The sequence below is a fragment of the Phocoena phocoena genome, chromosome 14 (assembly GCF_963924675.1).
Source record: "Phocoena phocoena chromosome 14, mPhoPho1.1, whole genome shotgun sequence".
NCBI classification, from domain to species: domain Eukaryota; kingdom Metazoa; phylum Chordata; class Mammalia; order Artiodactyla; family Phocoenidae; genus Phocoena; species Phocoena phocoena.
In genome coordinates, this window is record NC_089232.1 from 11772733 (window position 1) to 11798608 (window position 25876).

Below are 25876 nucleotides of genomic sequence, written 5' to 3' on the forward strand. Positions count from 1 at the left end.
TCTGTCTCGACTTTCTGGCTTGGCATATGGTCAGTTGTTCATCTGCCATATGTGCTGGAATGCTTGGCTCGTGACGCATTATCGTAGCTTGGATTCCCCCAGAAACAGACTTTGAGACAAGGGCTTGGGAGATGATCCCAGAAAGCACTGGTGGAGCTGTGGGAAGTGAGGCAGGGAAGGGAAGGCAGCACATCAGAGGTGCATTTTCAAGCAAGGTATCACTGTGCAACAGCTTCATTCTCTGGGCAGCTCTGGGAAGCAGTGGAAATAGACTTCCCACTCTCGGGGTGAGGGCATTTGTACACCCTTCATTTGGTTGAGGGCTGCTTAAGGGGATGGGTTTTTTGTTTTCTGTGGGGTCTTTTGGTTTTTTTAGTTTGGCCTGCGGGATTTTGGTTCCCTGGCCAGGGGTCGAACCCGTGCCCCCTGCAGTGGAAGCGCAGAGTGTTAACCACTGGACCGCCAGGGGAGTCCCAAGGGGATGGATTTTAAATTCCCTGCCACTCCCCGCTTGCCACACACATCAGGCAGAGTGGGCTCTGGTGGAGAGGGATCTCTCCAGCAAAGATCAGCCGCCTCGCCTGCTTCTCCCACTAGGTTCACGTCTGTGGCCGCCACTTGTGGCCACAGCGGCCATTGCTCCCGTCTGTCATGGCTGCGTCAGCGGCAGCCAGCGTCATCCTGACCACCTTTGCTGCCTGTCACTACTGATGCCATCACCACATCCCACCATAGCCACCGTTGGTGGAGGTATTGAAATGACAAGAATGCCTTCAAAATGCTTGACTGCGTTTGCAAAGAATGACTGCATTCAACCCAGGAGGCCAGTGAGAAGTGGTGGGCGTGAAGGCGGTGGGGGGGGGGGGGAAGCCCTGGGAAGTGTGTGAGGAGGGACAGACAGCAGTGTTGGGGGGACGCGTGTGCACGCTGAAGGGGCTGAGTGAGCGGATAACGCTCAGGGTTCTGAGGAGGCAGAATTCCAGTCAAGGCTTCAGAGCTGCAGAGTTCGGCTCGGGCGGCAGATGGGCTTGGGCGGCTCCTTGGTGGGTGGTGGCGGTGGCCTGGCAGCTCCTCCTGGCCCTGTTAATGTCGGGGTCAGGCCCGGGGAGGATGGCGCCCTAGAGCCCAGCCTCGCTGGGGTAGGGGTGGGAGGGGACGCGGTGGGGACCGGCCATGTCAGAGGTGACCCTAAGTCTGCCACAGCGCTGGGGTGCCAGCTTTGGGAGAGGCTCCGACTTCGACTCTTGGGGCCAGCTGGTGGAGGCGATAGAGGAGCATCAGATATTAGCAAGACACCTACAAAAAGAGGCCCAAGCTCAGCACAGCAATTCTGAGTTCACAGAAGAACAAAAGAAAACTATAGGCAAAATGGCGACATGCTTGGAATTACGAAGTGCAGCTTTACAGTCCACACGGTCCCAAGAAGAATTTAAACTGGAGGATCTGAAGAAGCTAGAACCAATCCTAAAGAATATTCTTACATATAATAAATTCCCATTTGATGTTCAGCCTGTCCCCTTAAGAAGAGTTTTAGCACCTGGTGAAGAAGAGAATTTGGAATTTGAAGAAGAGGGTGGTGCTAGAGCAGGGTCTCCTGATGCCTTTCCTGCTAAGAGTTTCCCGTACTTTATTACCAAGGTTGCCGTCAGAACCAGGAGTGACGTTACTCATTATCAGAATTGAGAAAATTGGCCTGAAAGATGCTGGGCAATGCATTGATCCCTATATCACGGTTAGCGTAAAAGATCTGAATGGCATAGACTTAAGTCCTGTGCAAGAGACTCCAGTGGCTTCAAGAGAAGAAGATATGTATGTTCATTTTAATGTGGACATGGAGCTCCAGAAGCATGTTGAAAAATTAACCAAAGGTGCAGCTATTTTCTTTGAATTCAAACACTATAAGCCTAAAAAAAAGGTTTACCAGCACCAAGTGTTTTGCTTTCATGGACAAGGATGAAATTAAACCTGGGCCAATCGTAATAGAAGTATACAAGAAACCCACTGACTTTAAAAGAAAGAAATTGCAATTGCTGACCAAGAAACCACTTTGTCTTCATCTGCATCAAACTTTGCCCAAGGAATGATCGTGACATGAATACCCTGGAACGTCTGTGACTCTTACCACTCAGTAGAAACCACCCTAGCTCTGTGTAGCCTCTTCACCCTTCAACAGGCAGGAAGCAAGCCGTACCCAGGCCAGCCGGCCAGAGTGAGTCCATTACACAGCTGTAGCACAGAATTCAAAGTCCAGCACGTCACTGACGTAAAAGACTCCTTTGGATACAGGCTTACTGTAGATCTCGAAATGTTTTCACTTTTCTATTAATTGTGCAGTGAATAGCCTCTTCTCTAATTTGCCACTATTCCTGCCCTGCTTCCTGGAACGACACTGTTGTGGGTGGAATGTGCTCACCTGGGCACTTAATACAGCAATAAGAGTGTGCTAGATTTACACACCTGTCCACTTCTGCTCCAATATGCTCTTCGGTTTTTCGAGTTAATGTCAAACTTTGGGTTGATGTGGGTAGGATAGTATGAAACTGCCTTTGAGAGGAATTGGACCAATTATGCTGCCCAAGGTCAGTCTGGAAATTTATAGGCTGCTCCTCGGAGACGGCCTCGATTCACCCTGATCTCATGGTTCTTCCTGCTTAGAAATAGTGTGTCTTGGCCAAATCAGCATCCCATATGGGCGTGTTCACAGGTTGTAGCTGTGATTTTTCCAGATGACTGGATCGTTTTTCTGAAAGAGCATTTTTTTGTTTGTTTGTTTTGTTTTGTTTTTTTTTGCGGTACGCGGGCCTCTCACTGTTGTGGCCTCTCCCGTTGCGGGGCACAGGCTCCGGATGCGCAGGCTCAAAGGCCATGGCTCACGGGCCCAGCTGCTCCGCGGCATGTGGGATCTTCCCGGACCGGGGCACGAACCCGTGTCCCCTGCATCGGCAGGCGGACTCTCAACCACTGCGCCACCAGGGAAGCCCCTGAAAGAGCATATTTTTCGTCATGTTGATTAGCTGCTTTCTACATCACATCGTTACTCTTTCTGATAGTGATTCTGGGGTTAATGATGGAACCATCTCAGAATAATTACGAATTCTTGGTGGGTTTATAATGTCTTCTAAATCATGTAATCTAAAAATAATTTTATTTTTAGATTGTTAGTCAGATGCTAACAAGATACTGCAGGAATAACTGCTGTTTCTCTGACAACTGATTGTGAAACCTTAAAACCTGCCTACCTCTTCTTATAGTGGTGAGTACGCAAATCTGGAGATATTCTTTTTTTTTTTATATAGGTAGATAGGATTGCCATTTATTTCCTATGTAGATATATTGCCATTCACATATGGAAATATGCAGGTCATGAGCTTTTTATAATTTGACTATTTACATTGTTTCAACTTGATAATGGGGCATAAATAAAACTTTCATAGTACACATGAGGTGGATACTTGATACACAGAACATTAAGATTTGGGGTGGGAATTCTGTGGGTTAGATGTGGAGCCCACATATTTAATATTCACTATTTTAAATGACCAGTGCTAGCATGAGGGGAACGCAGTGCCAGTACTTGGCCTATTTTTAATCTAGTGTAATAAGCCTGGTCATACCGTTCAGTATGTTTGCTTTTTAAAGTAAGTAACCACAGTCAAGTTCTAGCCCTTGCACTTCAAGAGATCTAGTCTCCACTTTCAGTTGTCTGTTAGGTCAGTTCTGTTTACTGTGATGGATGTTAAAAAACTATATGAGCCTGAAGAATTCTCAACCAAATTCAGTCTTGCCTCTCTCTTGATTAGCTTAATTCCAAAATGAATCCATCCACAGTAGCTTGAGGGGATGAGGAATTTGCCTTAATAAATTACTTTGTTGTTCACTCAACTCTTAGACTGTGAGTTGTCAGCGCCCCCCCCCACCCCGCCACCGACCCCCAGACTGTAAGCTCCTCAGGGGGCAAGAACCACATGTTCGCCACATCACGTACATTTTCTGAGGTGCTTGGCAGCGCTCTGTACCCTGTGGAGTACTCGGTACCTTCTGTTTGATGTTGCTGACAAGACCTAAAACTAATCCCTTAAAAAACCTACCATTTTGGTTTCCCTGGTGGCGCAGTGGTTGAGAATCGGCCTGCCAATGCAGGGGACACAGGTTCGAGCCCTGGTCTGGGAGGATCCCACATGCCGCGGAGCAACTAGGCCCATGAGCCACAACTACTGAGCACGCGCGTCTGGAGCCTGTGCTCCGCAACGGGAGAGGCCACGACAGTGAGAGGCCCGCGCACCGCGATGAAGCGTTGCCCCCGCTTGCCGCAACTAGAGAAAGCCCTCGCACGGAAACGAAGACCCAGCACAGCCAAAAATTAATTACTTTAAAAAAATAGTAGTACTTAAAAAAAAAACAAAAACCTACCATTAAGATGTAGCAAAACTGGAAGAAAAAAAAAAAAGCCAATCAAAGGTGTGTGGAGGTTAGGAGGCGGGGTATGTGAACCAGAAAGCAGAGTCTTCAAGGGTCATCATTTTCACCTTTGATGGCTGAACTGAGGATTTTGTGCTTGTCACTGAACATACTGACTTTGATGATAAAGATTATCACTATATTAATGGTAAGAAATATTTCAGTCAGCACTTACCTTCAAAGGGTAAGCACCTCATTTATACCATCAAAAACTTTCAGGTAGAATGTGTGCAAATAGAAGCCAGATCTCTAAAGAAATTAATAATCTTGAAAGAAAGTAAGCTAGCGTTTACCATAAAGTGTGCTGCTTTTCAAAAGTCCTGCTGCCACACCCTAGACCAATTAAATCAGAATCTCCTGGGGTAAGACCCACACAGACATGGGTATTTTTTTAAATACCGATTTTAAATTTTATTTCAATATGCAACCAAGAACCACTGCCCTGGCGGAATTCCTCATTTTTGGTTGACTGCGTTTTGTAATATTAACTTGTTTGGAAATAAAGTTCTGAAAGTTGTTGACCCTATTTCTGAAGCCCCTGATGATTTAGAATTTACAGGGTCTGGGAGCCTATGAGTGTCACAATAGTATTTCTTTCTAACCCAATGAATATTTACCAGTGAGGTGGTAACATAGGAAACAAGGTCAGATCCAAGTAATTTACATCCTTTCCTCCTTCTCTGATGGGCCAGAAATTATGGGATGCAAGGTGTGTCAGTTCCGCTGGACAGAAGGAAAGGGTGTCACTCTAAAAAGCATTAAGCAGCAAAAATGTCAAGGACGTGGACGAGTTTGTGCAATAAGGGGACCTGCCCTCCTGAGTCTTCCAAGGCCAAAGGCCTGGCCACTGCTGCTGGGACCGTGCTGGCTGCAGAGTATGTCCAAAGTCAAATCTCTTACTTCCCCGGAGAAGACATTGAAGATAACGCGGTGACCTCGATGCAGCAGTGTGAGGTGCTGGCGAGAAAAAGGGGGGAAATGCAAATCGGTAAAATGGAGAAAGAGAACAACAACTCCAAAGATTCTGTACCCAGCAGAGCGTGAGCCCCAGGGAACCAAGTCCAGGGAAGCATATTTACATATGTTCTTAAGACACGTAAAGGCAAGACTTTAAAAAAAGACGGCAAATAAAATAGTACTAATTTAAATGGATATAGCCTATACAGAATAAAAATGACAATGACCTGTTTCTTCCTGTCTGATGATACAGTAAAATAGTTCCCTGTGCTGTACAGTAGGAAGGGGGGACCTTTCTTTTTATTTATTTAAATTCATGAACTTATTTATTTTCGGCTGCGTTGGGTCTTTGTTGCTGCGTGTGGGCTTTCTCTAGCTGCGGCGAGCGGGGGCTACTCTTCATTGCGGTTCACGGGCTTCTCATTGCGGTGGCCTCTCCTGCACGTGGGCTTCAGTAGTTGTGGCTCGTGGGCTCAGTAGTTGTGGCTCGTGGGCTCTAGAGCGCAGGCTCAGTAGTTGTGGTGCACGGGCTTCGTTGCTCCGTGGCATGTGGGATCTTCCTGGACCAGGGCTCGAACCTGTGTCCCCTGCATTGGCAGGCAGATTCTTAACCACTGCACCACCAGGGAAGTCCCAACACACTGGCTTTTGATAGATTTAGGAATACTTGCCTGTCTCAACCTGAACTTGTGAGATTCAATCTCCACATGTGCTTTCATACACTCTTTTCCACCATGTGCAATCCCCAGTTTTTTTCTGCATAGTGCACAGTATGATATATTTTGGTTACTTACTTTCCTAATCCAGTTATATATGTCCTTCCATTTGTCATTAAAATAACATAAACGTTTAGTCTGTTTTATGTGTTATCTGGGTCATGCTGGCATTGGTACTATAATTATTCTCATTTTCATTATCTGAACTCCTAGAAAACAAAGTCACGATATTCACAATGTTAAATATTAAACTATCACTGTCCCAGTCCAAAGTACAACAGTTAATCCACAGAGACAGAGTATTAACATACAACTACAATGTACTTGTTACACATTTAAGTTACATCATTCAGAGTGATGCAGCGATGGAGGATTCAATACTCTGAGTCAAATTATACATTGGGAGGAAAACAACAACAACGATGGCAGGGAATTCCGTGCAGTCCAGTGGTTAGGACTTTGCGCTTCCACTGCAGGGGGCCCGGGTTCGATCCCTGGTCAGGGAACTAAGATTCCGCAAGCCGTGCTGCGCGGCCAAAAAAAAAAAAGGCAGGTGGTTAACTTCTGAAATTTAATCTCCACTCAGACTTCTCTGCCAAACTCCAGATTTGTATATCAATTGCTTACTCGACTTTTTTTTTTTTTTAATTACTACACTTACTTTATTTTATTTAGTTATTTATTTTTTGGCTGCAGTGGGTCTTCGTTGCTGCCCATGGGCTTTCTCTAGTTGCGGTGAGCAGGGGCTGCTCTTCATTGAGGTTCGCAGGCTTCTCATTGCGGTGGCTTCTCTTGTGGAGCACGGGCTCTAGGAGCCCATGGGCTTCAGTAGTTGCAGCACATGGGCTCAGTAGTTGTGGCTCGCGGGCTCTAGAGCGCAGGCTCAGTAGATGGGGCGCACCAGGTTAGTTGTTCCGTGGCATGTTGAATCTTCCTGTACCAGGGCTCGAACCCGTGTCCCCTGCATTGTCAGGCGGATTCTTAACTCCTGCACCACCAGAGAAGTCCCAACGTTTCTATTTTGATGTCTTGAAACATCTCAATATTACCATGTTCAGAGCTGAGCTTCTGATTCTCCTCCTAAAACTGTTCCACCTCTGCCTTCCCTAACTCAGGCAGATCCATTCTGCCCGCTGCTCAGGCCAAAGACCTTGGGAGCCTCCTTAACCCCACTTTTCTTTCACACCCAATATCCAGTGCATTTGGAAATCCCATTGGCTCCTTCTTCAAAATATATCCACCATCCCTCTACCTTTCAGTACCTCCTGTTACCAAATCCAGCGGGAACCACCATCCCTCACACCTGGGTTTCTGCATAGCCTTGTCCCTACCCTCCAAGTTTCTCCTTCCTCCCACCCTGAGTGTGTTCTCGATACAAAAGCTAGAGGGATCCTTCTAAATATGTAAGTCAGAATATCTGTCACTTCTCCATCTGAAACTGTGCAAAGGTATATCATCTCAGAGCAAAAGCCAAAGTCCGTAGAGTAGCCTGTGACGCCCTGCGCCCTCTGGGCACCCTCCTCCTCATGCCTTCTGACCTCATTTCCTTCCACGTTCCCAGCCACGTGGACTCATTCCTGCTCTTCGAACACTCCAGGAGTGGCCCTGCCTCAGGGCCTTTGCTTAATTCTGCTGGGAGCCTTCTTCTCCCAGAGAAACATGTGACTCTCACCTCTAAGTCTTTTCTCAAGTGTCACCTTCCTACCACCCTACTTAGCACAGATACGTACCTCTTGCCCTGCACTTCGGATAACCTGCTCTTCTCCTTTTATCACCTCTTCGCCTACCTTATTTATTAGTATTGTTGCTTACGGTCTGTGTCTCCCACTCGAATAGGCAGGAATCTTTGTCTCATCTGTTCATTGCTATATCCAAAGCCTTGAGGATAGTGTCTGATAGGTGCTCAATGAATATTTTATTATTTTATTTTATTTTATTTTTGGCCATGCTGCGTGGCCTGCAGGATCCTAATTCCCCCACCAGGGATCGAACCAGTGCCCCCTGCGGTGGAAGCTCAGAGCCCTAACCACTGGACCAGCAGGAACTCCCTCAATATATATTTTAGAATGAACGGAGGAGGTGATCGCCATGCTCTGTTCAGGTCACAGCCTAGGAAGTGTGGCTGGAGCTGTCGTGGTGAGGTCTGGGGCCCCGGAGTGGTGGTGAAATGGTAAGGCTGACACCTCAGGGCCCAGGGGTTCACCGTTGCACTCCCTCACCTCTGCCCTAAGTGGCTCTAGCCTATTTATCAAGGTTGCATCATCGTCTGGGGAAGAAGTTTCATTGGAAATGCAAGTATCATCTTATTTGAAAGACAGGCAGATCCCTCAAAGTTGCTCAGATCTGTAGGCAGGCAGGCTAAATCAGGTGGTAGGGAATGCCCTCCGAGAAGACGACATTTGAGCAAAGACTTGCTGCTAGGTCCAGGGCATGCGATCGAATCTCAGTGCAGAGAGAGGGGAGGGGGCAGCAATGAGATGTGGTAAAAATTTGTTTCTCTACTCAACCTAGTAATGCTCTAGGGCTCAGAGACTTCCACTTGACTTTCTGCACATGTCAAGCAGATGAAGGAAGAGAGAGAGCTTGAGGATCATGGAGAGGTTTTTAGGGGCCAGTTCTGGAAGTGCTGGTGTACATCACTACTGCCACCAACCAGGACTCAGCCCCACCTCACGGCAAGGGATGCTGAGAGATGTAGCGTACTTGTGTGCTCCGGAGGCAAAGCAAGTAAGCACTCAGCATTGTCTGTGCCACATAGGTACCCTGCATAATTCGGGGACAATACTCAGGGCTGTAGAATAAGTAGAGTACCAGGCACACACTGGTGTGGATGGGAGAGGTGTGTGGCCTGGAACAGCCTTTCGGGAAGGCAATGTGGAAGAATCTTCTTCCCTTTGTAGGAGTTTATGCTACGGAATCATGAGTGTACGGATGTAAGTGTAGAAGAACGCATCCAGCGATGCAGTTCACAGTAATAAAAATTGGAAACATTGGACAAAAAATGGGATGCAGATCATTTAAAAACAAAGACAGGGACTTCGTCGGCAGTCCAGTGGTTAAGGCTCTGCACTTCCATTGCAGGGGGCATGGGTTCGATCCCTGGTTGGGGAACTCACATCCCACAGGCCACGTGGCATGGCCACAAACAAATAAACAAAGACAGATCTTCTTATATTGTCATCTGAACAGATGTCCAATAAAATGCAAATTGTACTGTAATTATAGTGTGATCTCAGGAAGAATATTTATACATTAATTTTTAAAATACATAGTATTTGCACGTGGTACAAAAATTCGAAAGGTAGAAAAGGCTATCCACTGAAAAATCTCCCTGTCACCCCTGCTCCGGGTCATCAAGTTCATCTCCTTACAGGCAGCCTATGCTACCAGTTTCTTGTGTATCTTTCTAGGAGCATCTTATGTATACACCAGCAAAGGCATACATATGTGGGCACTTTCCCACACATATGTGTGTGTATCTCGATCCTCCTTTTTTATGCAAATGCTAACTTACTATACATATATTGTTTTCAAAACAATTTTTTACTGAAGTATAGACTTACAGTGTTGTATTAGTTTCAGGTGTACAGCAAAGTGATTCCGTTATATAAGAGTATTTCAGATTCTTTTCCATTTCAGGTCTTACCAGATACTGAATATAGTTCCCGGTGCCACACAGTAGGTCCTTGTTGTTTATCCATTTTATACATAGCAGTGTGTGTATGTTAATCCCTAACTCTTAGTTTATCCCTACCCGCAACTTTCCCTTTGGTAACCATAAATTGGTTTTCTATGTCTGTGAGTCTATTTCTGTTTTGTAAATAAGTTCATTTGTATCATTTTTCTTAGATTCCACATATAAGTGATATGTGATATTTGTCTTTCTCTGTCTGACTTCACTCAGTATGATCGTCTCTAGGTCTTTTTTCACCTAAAAATTTAACTTTGTGATCATTCCATTATGAGTACCTAAATAATTCTCTCGTTCTTTTTATGGCTACATAATATTTCCTTTTATGGATATAAAAAATGAGTTATATTTAAAATTAAGTGCTTCCAGCCCATATATACATAGAACTATATGCAGAATATCCTCAAACTCTTCACAGCTCTTGCTGAGGCCGCAGTGACCTCCACGTGCAGTGAGCACTTTTCGGTCCTCCTCTTGGCCGCTCTTGGCGGGTTGCTTTCTGACAAAGACTCTCTCCTTGATCAAACTTGAGTCAGTTTCCCCCAGGCCCTCTTTTTGATTAGGTCTCAACCTTGGCCGCCATCCTGTGTCTGGCCTGCCCAACCCAGTCTCAGCAAAGAACCCTGCTAAGTTGGTTTAGGAAGAATTCCCTCGTCTTTGACATCCGATCAAGTTCCTCCTGTCCCACCTTTGACATCTAAGTCCTTCACCTGCCTTAGCAAGAATTCTGTTAGGTCAGTTTCGCAAGAATTCCTTGAAGTCTCCCCTTAGTCATTTTCCATCCACGGAGCCCTTCGTGCTGCCCTTGGCTCTAAATCCCCCTTGTCCTTGTTGGAGTCAGTGTTGGGTCAGATCTCTCTGCCCTATTGCAGTACTCCTATTGCAATAGTCCTGAGGAAAGCCTTTTTTACCATTTTAACAAGTGTCAGTATTAACCTTTAACCTTGCTCTCTTAACCATTCCCTGAAACTTGTCTTCCCTTGTCTTTCTGTACACACTTTGCAGGCCTCCTCCTGCCTCTCTGGCCATCCCTCCACCTACTCCCACCCCTGGTGGTATTCTTCAAGGCTTGAACCAGGCCTCTCGTATTCTCTACTCTCTGCAGTGATATTTCTTATAGAGAATTGCAAACAATTCATTGGGTCACAGATGGTTTCCTTCAGCCCAGGCCTCTGCCACAGGCTTCCCCTGACTACGTGGATTTTTCTTAGATTTTCCAAGGGAACACTCACCATCCAGAACTAAAGACATCATCTTCCCAAGCTTGTCTGTCATTTCCTTCGGCCCCTCACCCTTTCTCACGGCCACGTCATTGCACCTGGGCCTGGAGGGCCGTTGCTCGCCATGGCCAGTGTGCTTAGTCAATTCCTTCTCATCATCCAGACCTGAGCTCAGCCCGGAGTCCCTTAGAGAGTCTGCTCTGTCCCCGCCCTCCTCAGAGGCCAGATTCCACTTCTGTATGTTTTCACAGCAGTGCCATAAGCATCTCACTTGTGGCCCCACTTGAAAGAGGGAACCTCAGGCTGATCCGCACCGAGAGACAGTCTGCAAAATGACTGTCTTGGACTCTTCAAAAACATCAGTGTCATGAAAGACAGAAAAAGTCCAGGGACTGGTGCTAAAGAGACATTGTTTGGGCCATCCATCTCTAAGCCATTATTGGGATAATTGGGGTTATTTGAATATAGACTGTATATTAGACAATAAATGTTAAGTGCCTTGGGTTTGATAATGATATTGAGTTAATATATGAGAATTATAGGGAATTCCCTGGCAGTCCAGTGGTTAGGACTCTGAGGTCTCACTGCCTTGGGCCTGGGTTTGATCCCTGGTTGGGGTAGGATCCCACAAGCCGTGCAGTGTGGCCAAAAAAAAAAAAGTTGCTTAATATATGAGAATTATATAATATATAAGAATTCTTTAGGAGATAAATGTCTAGGGATGAAGTCTCATAATAAATGCAGCTTATTCTCAAACAGTTCAGAAAAGAAATGTGAGTGTATATTTGTATATACCTATAACTATAGGTATATACATATACACCTATACCTGTCATTCACATATGTATATTTATACATATGTACACATATATACACACTATATATAAACATATCTATCTATCTATCTATCTAGAGAGAACAAATGTGTCAAAAGGTTAATAACTGATACATCAAGGTAAGGGATATACTGTATTATTTTTGCAACATTTTGTAGGTTTGAAGTTTTCCAAGATAAAAAATTGGAGGAAAATCAGTGAACATGTAAAGTATAAAAAGCTTTGGGGAAGAACTTCTTGATAATAGTCATTCAGGCCATGTTGTCATCCTTTTGTTTTCAACTACAGTCCAAAAAGATCGGCTTTTCTGGGCTTCCCTGTTGGCGCAGTGGTTAAGAATCCGCCTGCCAATGCAGGGGACACAGGTTCGATCCCTGGTCCAGGAAGATCCCACATGCCACAGAACAACTAAGTCCACGCGCCACAACTACTGAGCCTGCGCTCTAGAGCCCGCGAGCCACAACTACTGAAGCCCGTGTGCCTAGAGCCCATGCTCTGCAACAACAGAAGCCACCGCGATGAGAAGCCCACGCACGGCAATGAAGAGTAGCCCTCTTTGCTCACTGCAACTAGAGAAGTCCCGCGTGCAGCAACGAAGACCTAACGCGGCCAAAAATAAATTAATTAAATACATAACTTAAAAAAAAATTGACTTTTCTAAAAAAAAAAATCTGAGACACAACTTAATGATTTAAAGTACAATCCAGTTGATAGCACCTTAACTTAAACAGCTCAAGATCATAGAGATATAGTTTATTCTTTCTAGTTTTGAAGTTGGACACATGGGTTTATTCTATTATATTTTAAATAACAAAATAAATAAAGCAGGCCATGCATAGAATAGTGATGACAGTATTATGGAAAAAACATTTTGCTTGGTCCAAGTCTGAGCTCTTGAGGTACAAAAAGCAGAAAGGAGGAATAAATAAAATTAAAATCTGATGTTAATGAAACAGGAAATAAAAAAGCAAAAAAAAAAAAAAAGGCTTAAAAGGATGAATTCCAAGTTGCTTCTTCAGGAGCCTGATTAAGGAAAAGAAAGGAAAAAGTTAAAAGAGATGCATTAGGGCTTCCCTGGTGGCGCAGTGGTTGAGAGTCCGCCTGCCGATGCAGGGGACACGGGTTCGTGCCCCGGTCTGGGAGGATCCCACATGCCGCGGAGCGGCTGGGCCCGTGAGCCATGGCCGCTGAGCCTGCGCGTCCGGAGCCTGTCCTCCGCAGCGGGAGAGGCCACAACAGTGAGAGGCCCGCGTAACGCATAAAAAAAAAAAAAAAAAAAAAAGAGATGCATTAAAAATTAGAAAGGAAATGTAACCAGAAATTGTCTGGAAACTACTGTGTGCCGCTCTATTACAAAAATTTCCTGGGCTTCCCTGGTTGCACAGTGGTTAAGAATCCGCCTGCTAATGCAGGGGACACGGGTTCGAGCCCTGGTCGGGGAACTAAGGTCCTGCATACCAAAAAGTAAAACAAAACAAAACAAACACCCGTATATCCTTTACTCAGATTTACTTATTGCTAACATTTTGCCTCATTTGCTTTGTTGCTTGTTCTCTCTCTCTCTCTGTATGTTCTTAACTTTTTTTTTCCCTGAACAATTTGAGAATAAGTTGCAAACATCATGGCCTTTAACTCCTGGTGTAATACAAAGCACAGTGGTGAGGGAGCTTTGGTAGCAATGAGAAATTCAGTGGTGGGGTCATCCATAGGCTGGGGTGACGGTAAGACATGGTATCACTGAACTGGACTGCCTTGTGTTACTGGGAATAACAGGGTTCCGAAAAAGCAGAGGCAGGTGGGATTACTTAACTGTCAGAAATATGGACATAATTACTGGAATGGGCAGCAAGCTTGAGGTAGCAACCAGGGTACCTTGATACGCAGAGATCTGTGGCAATGACTAATGATCCATAGTGTCTTTGGGAAAGAGATATGACAGCATCTGAATAGAGTATTGTTTGGTTGTATAACCAGAAAACATGGAGATCTGGGGAGCTGAAGCCTGATGGCTTTCACTACAGTGGAAAATCACAAGTTCTCACCCAGTTTCTAGATCTGAGTCGGTTCTCAGACTGACAGACGGGCAGTCCAGTTCGCTGTGGGGAAGGACTTGGTAAGGCCACTGCAAATATACACAATATTCCTCTAGTTCCTCCTTAAAGGGACTCGTGGTCATTTTCTAGAGAAACCGTCCACTACGGAAAAGGGGATTCCTAGATTTCTCGAGGGCTGTGGAGTACTGGGTTCTGAGGTGACACCAATACCAGGGGATCTGAAATGCCATTGTGGTTCCCCCGGCTGGAATGAGGGTGAGAGATGCAAGGTAATAAATGAAATCCTGATTCTTGTTTGTCTCACTGTGGATCTAGTGGGCCCACAGATCCATCCTGCAGTTACATTTCCTAACAGTAATGGATTAACAGGTAGCAGACCTCACATATTGGTTCCCTCACCAATTATGTTAGGGAAAGCCTAGGATGTAGTGACAAGACAGTACATAAAGGATAATATCCTATCAGGGGTGGAATTGCAGAGATTAGCACCTATATCAGACTAAAAGATGCAGGACTCCCTATCATATACCTATTTGGTTCTCATGAATATAAAAAAAAACAGATTATGGTGGATGGCTGTGGATTTCCATCCACTTAACAAAGTGATAGTCCCAATTGTAGTTGCTGAGCTGGATCTTTTCTTTCTTTCTTTATTTATTTGGCTGTGCTGGGTCTTAGTTGTGGCATGTGGGGTCTTTAGTTGTGTCATGTGAACTCTTAGTTGCAGCATGTGGGATCTAGTTCCCTGACTAGGGATCGAACCCAGGGCCCCTGCATTGGGAGCGTGGAGTCTTAGCCACTGGACCACCAGGGAAGTCTCTCTGAGCTGGATCTTTACCTGAACAGATCAATACAGATTTTGGCACTTGGTGTGAAGCTATTGATCTGGTAAATGCATTCTTTTCAATCTCCATCATTAAAAAGGCTCAAAGGCATTTTGTTTATATGTGGGAAGGCCAGCAGAATACATCGACTGTCTTGCCCCAGTGCTATATTAACTCTCCTGCTTCCTGCTACAGTATTATCCACAGAGACCTTGATCATCTTGATATTCTACAGAACATGATACTAACTGAACTTTGTTGAACAAAATATGATACGTACTCTGGATGCCCAGATGCCAACTAGTGGGGAAAAAAGACTCCCTCAAAATTCAAAGTCTTTGCCACATTGGTGAAATCTTTAGAGGTCCACTGGTTTGGGACAAGATGCTGCACCTTATGTACCCCCTATCACTATGAAAGGGACAAATAGTATAAAAAAAGAAAAATAGTATTTTTTGGAGCTCTTTGGATTTGAGGCATCATACACTACGTTGGCAATACAGCACTGATTCATTTATTTCCTAGTTCAGATAATGTCCAGAGCAAGAGGAGATTTGCAGTAGATCCAGGACGTAGGGCAAATTACCTGCTCCTTGGCCACTGCAACTCAGCAGGACCTGTGGTGCCCAGGTATCCTTGATAGGTAAAGATGCCATGTGGAGTCTCAGGAATGTCTAGTAGGAGGTCTACAGCACAGACCTCTAGGGATCTGGAACGAGGTTCTACCTTCTGTAACAAAGAACTATTTGCCATTCATTTGAGAAGCAGCTCCTGTAATGCCACTGGGCCCTAAAAGGGACTTTGAAATTGATCATGGGGCATCCGATGACTTTGCAACTGGAGCTGCCTTTCAAGTTGCAGCAACAGTTCATCACATAAGGGAAATGAACAGGTCCAGAGAACACAAGTAAGTTAAATGGATAAATGGTCCAGATCCCTATGTCACCCACCTCTGTCGCACTGACACCATTCTCTCAGCTCATGCTCATACAGTCCCTCAGGGCATCTGTATGATCAACTAACGGAAGAAAATCTTGGGCCTTCTTAGTGTGAGCTGAAACGGACTGCTACCACATGACAGCTCTACTCAGGGTGGCCATAAAAATAGCAATGAGGGGGGACGAGGGGAAGAAAAAAAAAAAAGCAATGAGGAGAAATCTTCCCAGCAATCAGAGCTGTGAGTAGTGTATATCGACTGAAAAACAACAACAAAAAACAAAACATGCAACCTGAAATTATGTTTTATTCGGGGGCTATACTGAGGTCTATAGCACAGGAGACAACCTCTCAGATAGCTCTGAGCAACTGTTCCAATGAGGTAAGAGAGGAGCCAGGATATTTAGGAGTTTTTGTTGGAGAAAAAAAAAAAGAAAACCAAACCCATATCGTTGAACATCAAAAAATTACTGCTAATCACAAAAAAACAGACAACTTAATGAATTTCGTGCTTTTCTATGTATGGGAAGATGCAAGGGTCTGCATCATTGAAATCATTCGTTTCATATGCACCTTAACTATATAAAGAAAACTATCTAAAGAAAACTATCTATCTATCTATCTAAAGAAAACTAAACTATCTAAAGAAAAATATAACTATTTTTCTCCATCCTGAAGAATTCTCCTCGGGGAGCACCGTGCAGAGGCTGATGGTCTGAGGGCAGGCAACGTTCATAGTTTACTGGAATGGCAGGAAACAAGTTTTGTCCACATATACTTTGTATTTCAAGAGATGTTGTCTAAAGTAGGTATGTGTATGGACTCCTGAGCTGTGATGAGTAGTTTGTCTAGTAGGTCAGGGACCTAGAAGGAGTGAGATGGGAAGATTAGAGACAAAGGGGTCTGAGGAGGGTGAACCTGTGTGCATGAGCACAAGTGTGGGTATCTTCGTGTTTCAAGTCAGGGCCCACCAAAAGCATCCACATCAGAAGATGCACTCAGCAGCCATGTGGACAGGATGACATATCTGGTGGATATCAGCTAGGCTCTGTCTCTTATAACTCCACTGCTTGTGTGATTGACAGCATGGGCTCCATCTGTCCAAGGCTGATCTAACTTAACATTTACCATGTCACCAACTGTGCCACGTGGTACCATCCCTTGGAGGAAAACAGCCAGCCTCGTGGTGGCAAATTGATTACATCTGATCTCTTCTATTCTGGAGGGGACAGTGATTCATTCTTACTATAGTTTATGCCTATTGCACACGTGGTTGTAATTCACTGCCTGAAGTGTCTCTGCCAGCACCACTGTGAAGGCTCACTGAATGCCTGATTTTCCGTGAGTTTGAATGACACATAACCATGGGTACCTAAAACGGAATCCACTAGTTCTACCATATACCAGACCGTCCAAAAGTAGTCAGCCAGGTAAATGTTTGGAATGCCCCTTTAAAACCTCAGCCCTGGCACCGTCTTGGGAATAACATTCAGGGATAGGACATTCTTCTTCCTCCGGGGATGCAGTCTATGCATTGTGCCAATAAGGAGAATACACAGGCTCTGGAATCAAGGGGTAGATGAAGAGTGCCTCTTCTCACGTTGACTCACAGTGAGCAGGTTGCCAACTTGCAACCTGAGGCTCTACTGGGTCCAAGGGCCTGGTTCACGGAAAATGAATGCTTGTTCCAGCGGATGAAGTAAGGTTTCAGCTTCTCTGGATTTCTTTTGTCCTTTTTGCAACTTCTTAAGTAAGATACTTACATGGATCTTTAATCTTCAGCCTTTATTTCTCTCTAACACGAGCATTTAAGGCTATAAATATCTAAAGAGTGTTTGTGATATGGTAGTATATTGTCATTATTTTTCATTTCTGCATACTAAGTGATTTCCACAAGAGTTTCTTCTTTAATACATCAGTTATTTAGATGTTATTTCATGAATTTCCAAATATGGTATTTTTCTAATTTTCTTTTGGTTAATTCTTTCTTTTCTCTTCTTCCTTAAGAAAGAAGTCCACTTTCTTTAATGTTGTACAGAAAGTATGTGTAGAACCAAAAATAAAGTAAACATTATCACATTTGTTTACATCACAATCTAGTTTTTCATATTAGCTTTACTATTCAAACAACAGAAAGTAGGTGGTCATTTAGGGATTGGGAAAGAGATAAAACCAAAAAAACTTTTCTAGCATGTTTATTCTACACTGTGTATAGCTGTGCTCACAAAGACAGCCTCTCTTTTTTTTTAATTGTTTTTTATTGGAGTATAGTTGATTTACAATGTTGTGTTAGTTTCTGCTGTACAGCAAAGTGAATCAGTTATACATATACATATATCTACTTTTCTTTAGATTCTTTTCCCATATAGGTTATTACAGAGTATTGAGAAGAGTTCCCTAAGGAGCCCACCTGCCACAACTAAGACCCGGCGCAAACAAACAAACAAACAAATAAATATATAAGTTCCCTGTGCTATACAGTAGGTCCTTATTAGTTATCTTTTTTTGTTTTGGCTGCTTTGGGTCTTCCTTGTGGTGTGTAGGCTTCTCATTGTGGTGGCTTGTCTTGTTGCGGAGCACGGGCTCTAGTTGTGTGAGTTTCAGTAGTTGTGGCGCACGGGCTCAGTAGTTGTGGTGCACGGGCTTAGTTGCTCCGCAGCATGTGGGATCTTCCCGGACCAGGGATCAAACCCGTGTCCCCTGCACTGGCAGGCAGATTCTTAACCACTGCGCCACCAGGGAAACCCAGTTATCTATTTTATATACAATAATGTGTATATGTCAATCTCAATCTCCCAGTTTATCCCTCCCCACCAAGACGGCTTCTCTTACTTCTCTGCTGAGCAGGAATTCAGTTGTGTATAAAATTGAACCTGCTCAAAAGCTGGGGGAGACTAGATATGATGGGTCCATATCTGGGTGTATTGTTATACAGTTCAAACAGTGGTGCAGCTACCACCTCGTAATTTTTAAGGACTGCAAACAAGGCTTTCTCTTGAAGTTGAACCAAAAACAACTTCTTATGTTCCTTAGGTTTTGTAACATGTGCAGGGATATATGGATACTGAGAAGGTTCAAAATTTGGTCTCCACCAGTTACCATTGCAGTCATCAATGTCCCAGTCTTGCAGGACTCCATCTTGACGACCCAATAGCTCTGTCATTAAGCATTTTTGTCGGTCGACTTCATCTTCTCCTATGTTAAGCTACCACCAGGTAATTCGAAGAAAGTTGTTCCCAGCTGTAGCAGCAACACATGGGGTAGCCGGTGCTCAGGAACAGTCAAAACCCCTTCTACAGTCCTCCTCCTGCCAATTTTATCAAGTTCCTCACTCATGCGCTGAAATCTGGCTGCAACAGAGCTGTACTTCTTTTTTTAATTATTATTATTTTATTTGATAAATAATATCTGGCCGTTTATTAACCAATGGAGTTATTGCACAACAAACTACCTCACATCTTTCAGGAAGCAAAACCACTACATTTGAAAAATAAAGACGTCACCCACTGAATTTGAACACAATTAAAATGTGCTTTAAATATTTCTTTGGGGGAGGGGACACAACATTTCCAGTCAATTAAGAGAAGCATTGTGGAGTCCAAGTCTTTTATTTTCTTTACACCCATCATGCCACGAATTCATAGGGAATGGGCTCCAACAGTTCAGACTCCTTTCCATTGGTTCTCACGACGTGTGCTTCTCTGGGTGGAGCAGGCTGGCGCTTCAGTCGAACACAAGTACCCTTCTATCTGGCTTCCCTCTTTTTCTGATCATTTTCCTTCACACGTTTCAGGAAGCAGTCTCGGCTCTCAGAGTGCCTAATATACTTGCTAGGCACATGAATTCTCTTGGCAAGAATCTTGCCCGTGTTCGTCTGTGGCACCACGGACATGCTGGCGAGCTCGGGCACTGGAGGCAAGGGGAAAGGGAGAGGCAGGGAGATGTTCCCTGTGCCGACAGAGGTTATCTGCATTCCACGGAACAGCCGCCGCCCTTCACTAACAGGAGAGCGCAAGAGCTGGTTAATGCTTTCTAATTTAATTGAATCAGGGAGTGAATCAGTCTTTTGAGATCTGATGAAAATAACCTTGTGGGATCTTTTTTCATAAACGCTCCCTATGAGATTCACTGTTGTTCTATTTCTGCCCACAAGTTAAGCTTCTTGGTTGCAGAGTTTAGTTAATAGAGTAACGTCTTGATCTGAATATTGCAGAAAGTAATGTGTCAAATATCCCATGGAGGGAGTTCCCTGGAGTCCAATGGTTAGGACTCCCGCTTTCACTGCCCAGGGCACAGGTTCTATCCCTGGTCGGGGAACTAAGATCTCACAAGCCACGCAGGGCAGCCAAATTAAAAAAAAAAAAAAAAAAAAAAATTCATGGAGAGTAGCATTGTGAATTTCTCTTTGTAGTTCTGTCCATTTTCATTTATATACAGTATTTTGACTATTTAGTTAGGTTCACACAAGTTTGTATTTGCTTTATTTTCCTGGCGTAATAAACCTTTTATCATAATGGAGTGATCCTCTTTATCTGTAGTAATGCTTTTTGCATTAAATTCTATTTTGCCTGATAACAACATGGCTACATCTGCTTTCTTTCCCTTAGTTTGTCTAAATACAAGTATATCCTTTTGCATTCCTCTACTTTAGATCTTTCTGAAAATTAAACCTTTAGATATTTCTTGTCAGCAGTATAACGATTTCTATAATCCATTCTGACAATCTGTTTTTTGTTTGTTTTTTTGGCCGAGTGGCTTGTGGGAACTTAGTTGCCTGACCAGGGATCGAACCCGGTCCCTGCAGTGAGAGCACCGAGTCCTAACCACTGGACCGCCAAGGAGTTCCCTCTTGTTCTTTTTAAATTAATGTTTTTAGTTATTTGTATTTTATATACTCTTTTACAATTTATATGGTAATCAGCGCTCTCTTTGGATTATTTTGTCCATCTTATTTTGTGCTTTCTTTTCTATTTTTATTCCTCTCAGGCTTTTTTTGGATCAATTAAATATTCTTTCTAATTACTTTCTTAATTTTTACAAGTACGGGACATATTTTCAGCTGAATAATTTTTACCCTGATATTTTGACATTCATATTTAACTTAGTAAAATCTACAATGAATAACTTTACGGTCCTTCAAACCACACAAGGATATTTGAATATATGAACCTCACTTCCTCTCCCTCTTACGTGTTCATCTTGCTCTTTGAAGCCCAGCGGACAGTATTATTGTTTTACACTGTCAGTGTTCTTCATTCTTTCCGGCATCTCCGATCTTTTTTCTGGATTGCTTTCCTCCTGTCCAAAGTACGTTCTTTAGAATCTCCTGAAGTTCTGTTGGGGGCACACCCTCTGTAGTCCTTCCTCGGTGTCCTGGGGGGACTGGTTCTAGGAGCCCCTGGGGATGCTCAAGCCCCTCATATAAAATGGTGTAGTATGAGGAATACAGTCGACTCCCCTATGGGCAGACTTCACTGCCGATCGAAGTACTTGTGCACAAACGTTGGAGAAAGAGAATACACAGTAAGAGGAGACCTTAGGTTGTTAAATAACCAGAGACTTTCCTGCTTATTATAACTCATGACCTGACTGCCTGAAAGATTACTCACGCCCGAAAATAAGGAAGAAGCTGTCTCCAGGAAGAAAAGCGAAAATATTCTTTAGAGGAAATTGGGCAGCTCTGAAGCATCTGCCTGTGTCTGCTGGACTCACATTAATGCCTCAGGGCAGGTTAAATGTGCGAGGCACAGGCTGAGTCTCAGAGCCTGAGGGTCAAGGACTCATGGAATGCTGGGGGTGGTGGGAGGAGAGCTTAAGGGCCAACAGGTGGGGAGACAAGAAAAGGCTGGAGGTCCCAGCTTCATTTTAGGCTGGAAGGAACAGGTTTCCTGTTTAGAAAGGCTGGGGAGGAAGTTTTACATGATAAATGCAAATATCTACAGGATGTGATCAGGCCCCAGGGCAGGAGAGAAAGCTGGGTCTTGGGAGATAGACTAAAAGACCTGCAGAATTAACCCCTTTCATTGTTGTGATAGACTAAAAGACCTGCAGAATTAACCCCTTTCATTGTTGTTGTTACGGTCTCTTGCCCAGTCCATCCTGAGGGAGGAGAAGGGGTACCAGAAGTGAACACAAATTCGTAGAGTTTGTGTTCCAAAAGCGTTGCATGTGAATGCAATTCCTTGTAAACACTTTTGGTTGTTCTACCCCTGCTCGTGACACTGCATGATTTTTTTTTTTTTTAACCTAACCCTGATGTGCTCTCAGGGACCCTAATTCCACCCCAAGCCCTCTTTGACCAGAACCAGAAGGTGGGAGATTTATGCCTTGGGGCAAGACTGCAAATGGCTCTGATAAGGATGCCGAAGAGCAATTTGCCAGATCACTGACCCATACCGCATCCCTGATACGCTATTCCTCTGCCTGAGGAAGACACCTGGGTATCTCTTCGGCGAGGCAGCTGTAAACACTGGGGCTGTTCTTTGGCTGCCTTTGCGGTTGTCCGACATCTTCTGCTAGGATACATCTGGTTTGTGCTTGAAGTGGATGTGATTAAAGAGGGGTCTGAGAGGCCCCTTCACCTCTACATTCCTTCATCTTTATGGGTGGCACAACTCCCTTCCCCCCCAGGATGTGGGATTATTTGTGAGTTATGATTTTGGTCAGGGGAAGCAGGTTCAGAGGTTTCCACTTGACCTTGCCCACTGCCATAGCTCTTCCCCACAGGCTAAGGACCACGTAGGGGTTCTTCCAACTGTCAAGCATGTCCATTGCAATTCTGTGTTTGTGGATTGGGGAAATGACCATCAGGTGGATCCATGGACATGGTAGACTCACTAAGGAGGCCTGGTCCAGGACTCCGTTATTACCTGGCCCCGGTAATGATGATGCTTCAAGCCTCGGGCTTTTTTTTTTTTTTTTTTTTTGGCAGCAACTCGAGGCTTGTGGGATCTTAGTTCCCCAACCAGGGATTGAACCTGGGCCCACGGCGGTGAAAGCGCTAAGCCCTAATGATTGGACCGCCAGGGAACTCCTAAACCTCAGGATTTCTTTCTTTCTTTCTTTTATAGTTTAGTGTTTTATTTTGAAATTTTTTTTAAGTACAAAAAAACCAGAATAAGGGGCTTCCCTGGTGGCGCAGTGGTTGAGAGTCTGCCTGCCGATGCAGGGGACACGGGTTCGTGCCCCGGTCCGGGAAGATCCCACATGCCGCAGAGCAGCTGGGCCCGTGAGCCATGGCCGCTGAGCCTGCGCGTCCGGAGCCTGTGCTCCGCAACGGGAGAGGCCACGACAGTGAGAGCCCCGCGTACCGCAAAAAAAAAAAAAAAAAAAAAAAGCCTATTTTCAGATTAGGCAGTTTATTACTCACACAGAGAGTGAAAGTGAAAAGTCAGAGGTGCCAGATCCTGTGGCCCTTGTGGATGATGTCTGGTGCCCAGGCTGTGACGCAGCTAAACAGCTTAGAGCTGGCAGCCGCGCTCTAAGTGGGAGGAGGGGTGGCAGGCCGAATTCCGAGGTGGCCCCCCAAGAGTCCACCCCCTGATGTACATGCCTTCCCTGTGTAACTCCCTCCCCTTGAGTGTGGGTGCCCTCTCTCCTGGCGGAAGCGCTATGGGCGGAGGTAGGCAATTCCACACCCAGAGGATGTCTGTGTTGACTGACCTTTATTCCCCACCACCGCTGGCCTGTGACACTGACCAGACAGGTAAGGTAAATGCAGATGCTGTAGAAATCACTAGCCCTGCATCTTTCAAATCTTTATGGAACTAATTTCTGCAATGTCCTCCGGGGCACGGAATTGTTTTTAGGTTATTATCTTGGCTGTAGGAGGCCCTTTCCAGGACTCCGACTGGCCATTCCTACCATAATAGACATTATTCCTCTGGTAAGGGAAGCAAGACTGGCCAAATAGCCACAAGGTGTGTCTGGGATCCCACTTGACCCTCTGTGAGATGGACTCTGGCCAAGACTTATCTTCCTCCTGACCTCCCTAAGCCTCTCTGTCCAAAGAATCCTAGTACTCCAGGGATTAGGCTCAGATAAGCACCATTATCTACAAATGTGGCTTTCAGTAAAATGAGCACAGACTGAGATGAAAGAATCCAATTCCAGATCCTCTCGTTTGCTAGGTGTATACCAGGCAAGATCCTTAAGCTTCCTGAGCCTGTTTGCTCATCGATAAATGAAAGCCAAAAATATTCTTCTGATAGTTTCTTGTTTGTGCTGCTGTGATAAAATTACGTACCAAGTGCTTTCCACACTGCCTAGAATATAGCCTAACGACCATCAGTACCACTCGTTTCTTCTTCTGGAAAGTGTAAAGAGGAACAGAAATGTATATTACGTTTATTTGTATTTTAACAACCCACATTGTCAGTTTTTAATTATTCCTCATTTATTTCCAACTTTTGTTGTTTTTTAATAACAGAATTTAGGGGTAGGAATTTAGGACTAGGTCACCCATCAAGTTGAAGGAATATTCTTACATGACAGATTGGATAGATTAAGTCCTCAAGAATCAAATGAATTGATCCTTATTTTCAAATAATTGAGCTATAAGATTTATCTTTTACTTCTATGTTTATGATTCAAAATTTTTATAGATTATACTCCATTTAAAGTCGATTTATCTTTTACTTGCTAATATATAATCTCTATCCCTAGCCTAGGATTTAATTTGGAAAAGTTTTTTTTTTAAATGCATAACTCTAGAATATGTGTGCTTATGACCATAGCTGTTAGGAATGTGAATTGGTAAAGCATTTCTGTAGAGCAGATGTTATGGCTATTTAAAACAGATTTCAGTGGGAATTCCCTGGTGGTCCAGTGGTTAGGATTCCGAGCTCTCACTGCTGAGGAACTGGGTTCAGTCCCTGGTCGGGTAATAAGATCCCACAAGCCGTGTGATGCGGCCAAAAAACAAAACAAAACAACAACAACAAAAACCCCACAGATTTCGGGACTGCAACCTTAGAGTATATGACCCAGTGGGACTGGGGGAGGGGGCTGAAGAATTTGCATTTCTGACAAGTTCCCAGACGATGCTGGTCCTGAAGCTGTTGGTCCATAGACCACACTTTGAGAACTACTGATGTAGAGAATTCTGGTAACATTTACTTAAAGCCAGAAAAATATTCATAAACCGTGACCCAGGATAAATGAAGATGAGTAGCCTCCAGCCCATCACCTGCTTTGGAGGCTCTCCAGCTGACCCCCCAGGACCTGCTACAGCCCCACCTGATCATGCAGGGCACACCCCCAGCACTGAGGAGTGTGGTGAAGGCATGACCCACCCAGGGCAGCCCCAGGGCAGCCCCAGGTTCTCAGGGTGTGGCCGGGGCAGCAGAGGGGAAGGGCAGTCAGGACCACATCCCAGCTCTCTGACCCTGCTTACGTTTTTTCTATTGCACTTACCAACATATATCATAGATTTGACTGGTTTATCGCATTTGTTGCCCGATCCCCTCACCTCTCATCGGAATGCAAGTTCCCTAGAGCAAGAATTTTTGTATATTTTGGGCAACAACAGTGTTTGGATCATAGCAGGTACTCAGTAAATATTGACTGACTATACCCATATGTCTCTATGTTCATAGTACTATTTCTATAAGGATGCACAAGAAAATGGCAGCAGGCTTTCTGTGGGCAAGGGACATGGGGAAAGGACTGGGAGTGAGCACAACTTTCTACTGACTCTGTTCAGTCCTTTGAATTTTTCCTACCAACTGTTAAGCTGACATGCCCAAGATGGATTGCTCATGCTAAACCCCACGTCACCAAACTGAAACTTATTTATACTTTTGGCTCTGCCTGAAATGGATTCTTAGCCCAGCCAATCAGGAATTGCCTGACCAGCACTAGGGAGGTCAGCTGCCTGGTCGACCTCTGCCTGCCGACCCCTAAAGGGAAGTAACGTTGCAATAACCAATCTGCTTTTTTGCCCGATATAACTTCTTGTTCCTGCTCCTCTGCGCCTATCCAAGTTTTTCATTTTGTACAGCTACTTGGGGCTCCTTTCTATCTGCCAGATTGGGTGCTGCCTGATTTGAATCGATTTTTGCTCAAATAAATTCTTAAAAATTGTAATATGCCTCAGTTTACTTTTTAACACCACGTATGTCACCTAGCTTAAAAAAAAGTTAGATCCCTATTATTGATTAGGAAGAACAAGTTGTAAGAGAAAT

General features: G+C 44.4%; 1 pseudogene; it reads left to right on the forward strand.

Moving 5' to 3' along the window:
* Nucleotides 1–1173: 1173 nt before the first annotated feature.
* Nucleotides 1174–2084, forward strand: LOC136134057 (axin interactor, dorsalization-associated protein pseudogene; annotated as a pseudogene).
* Nucleotides 2085–25876: the final 23792 nt, after the last annotated feature.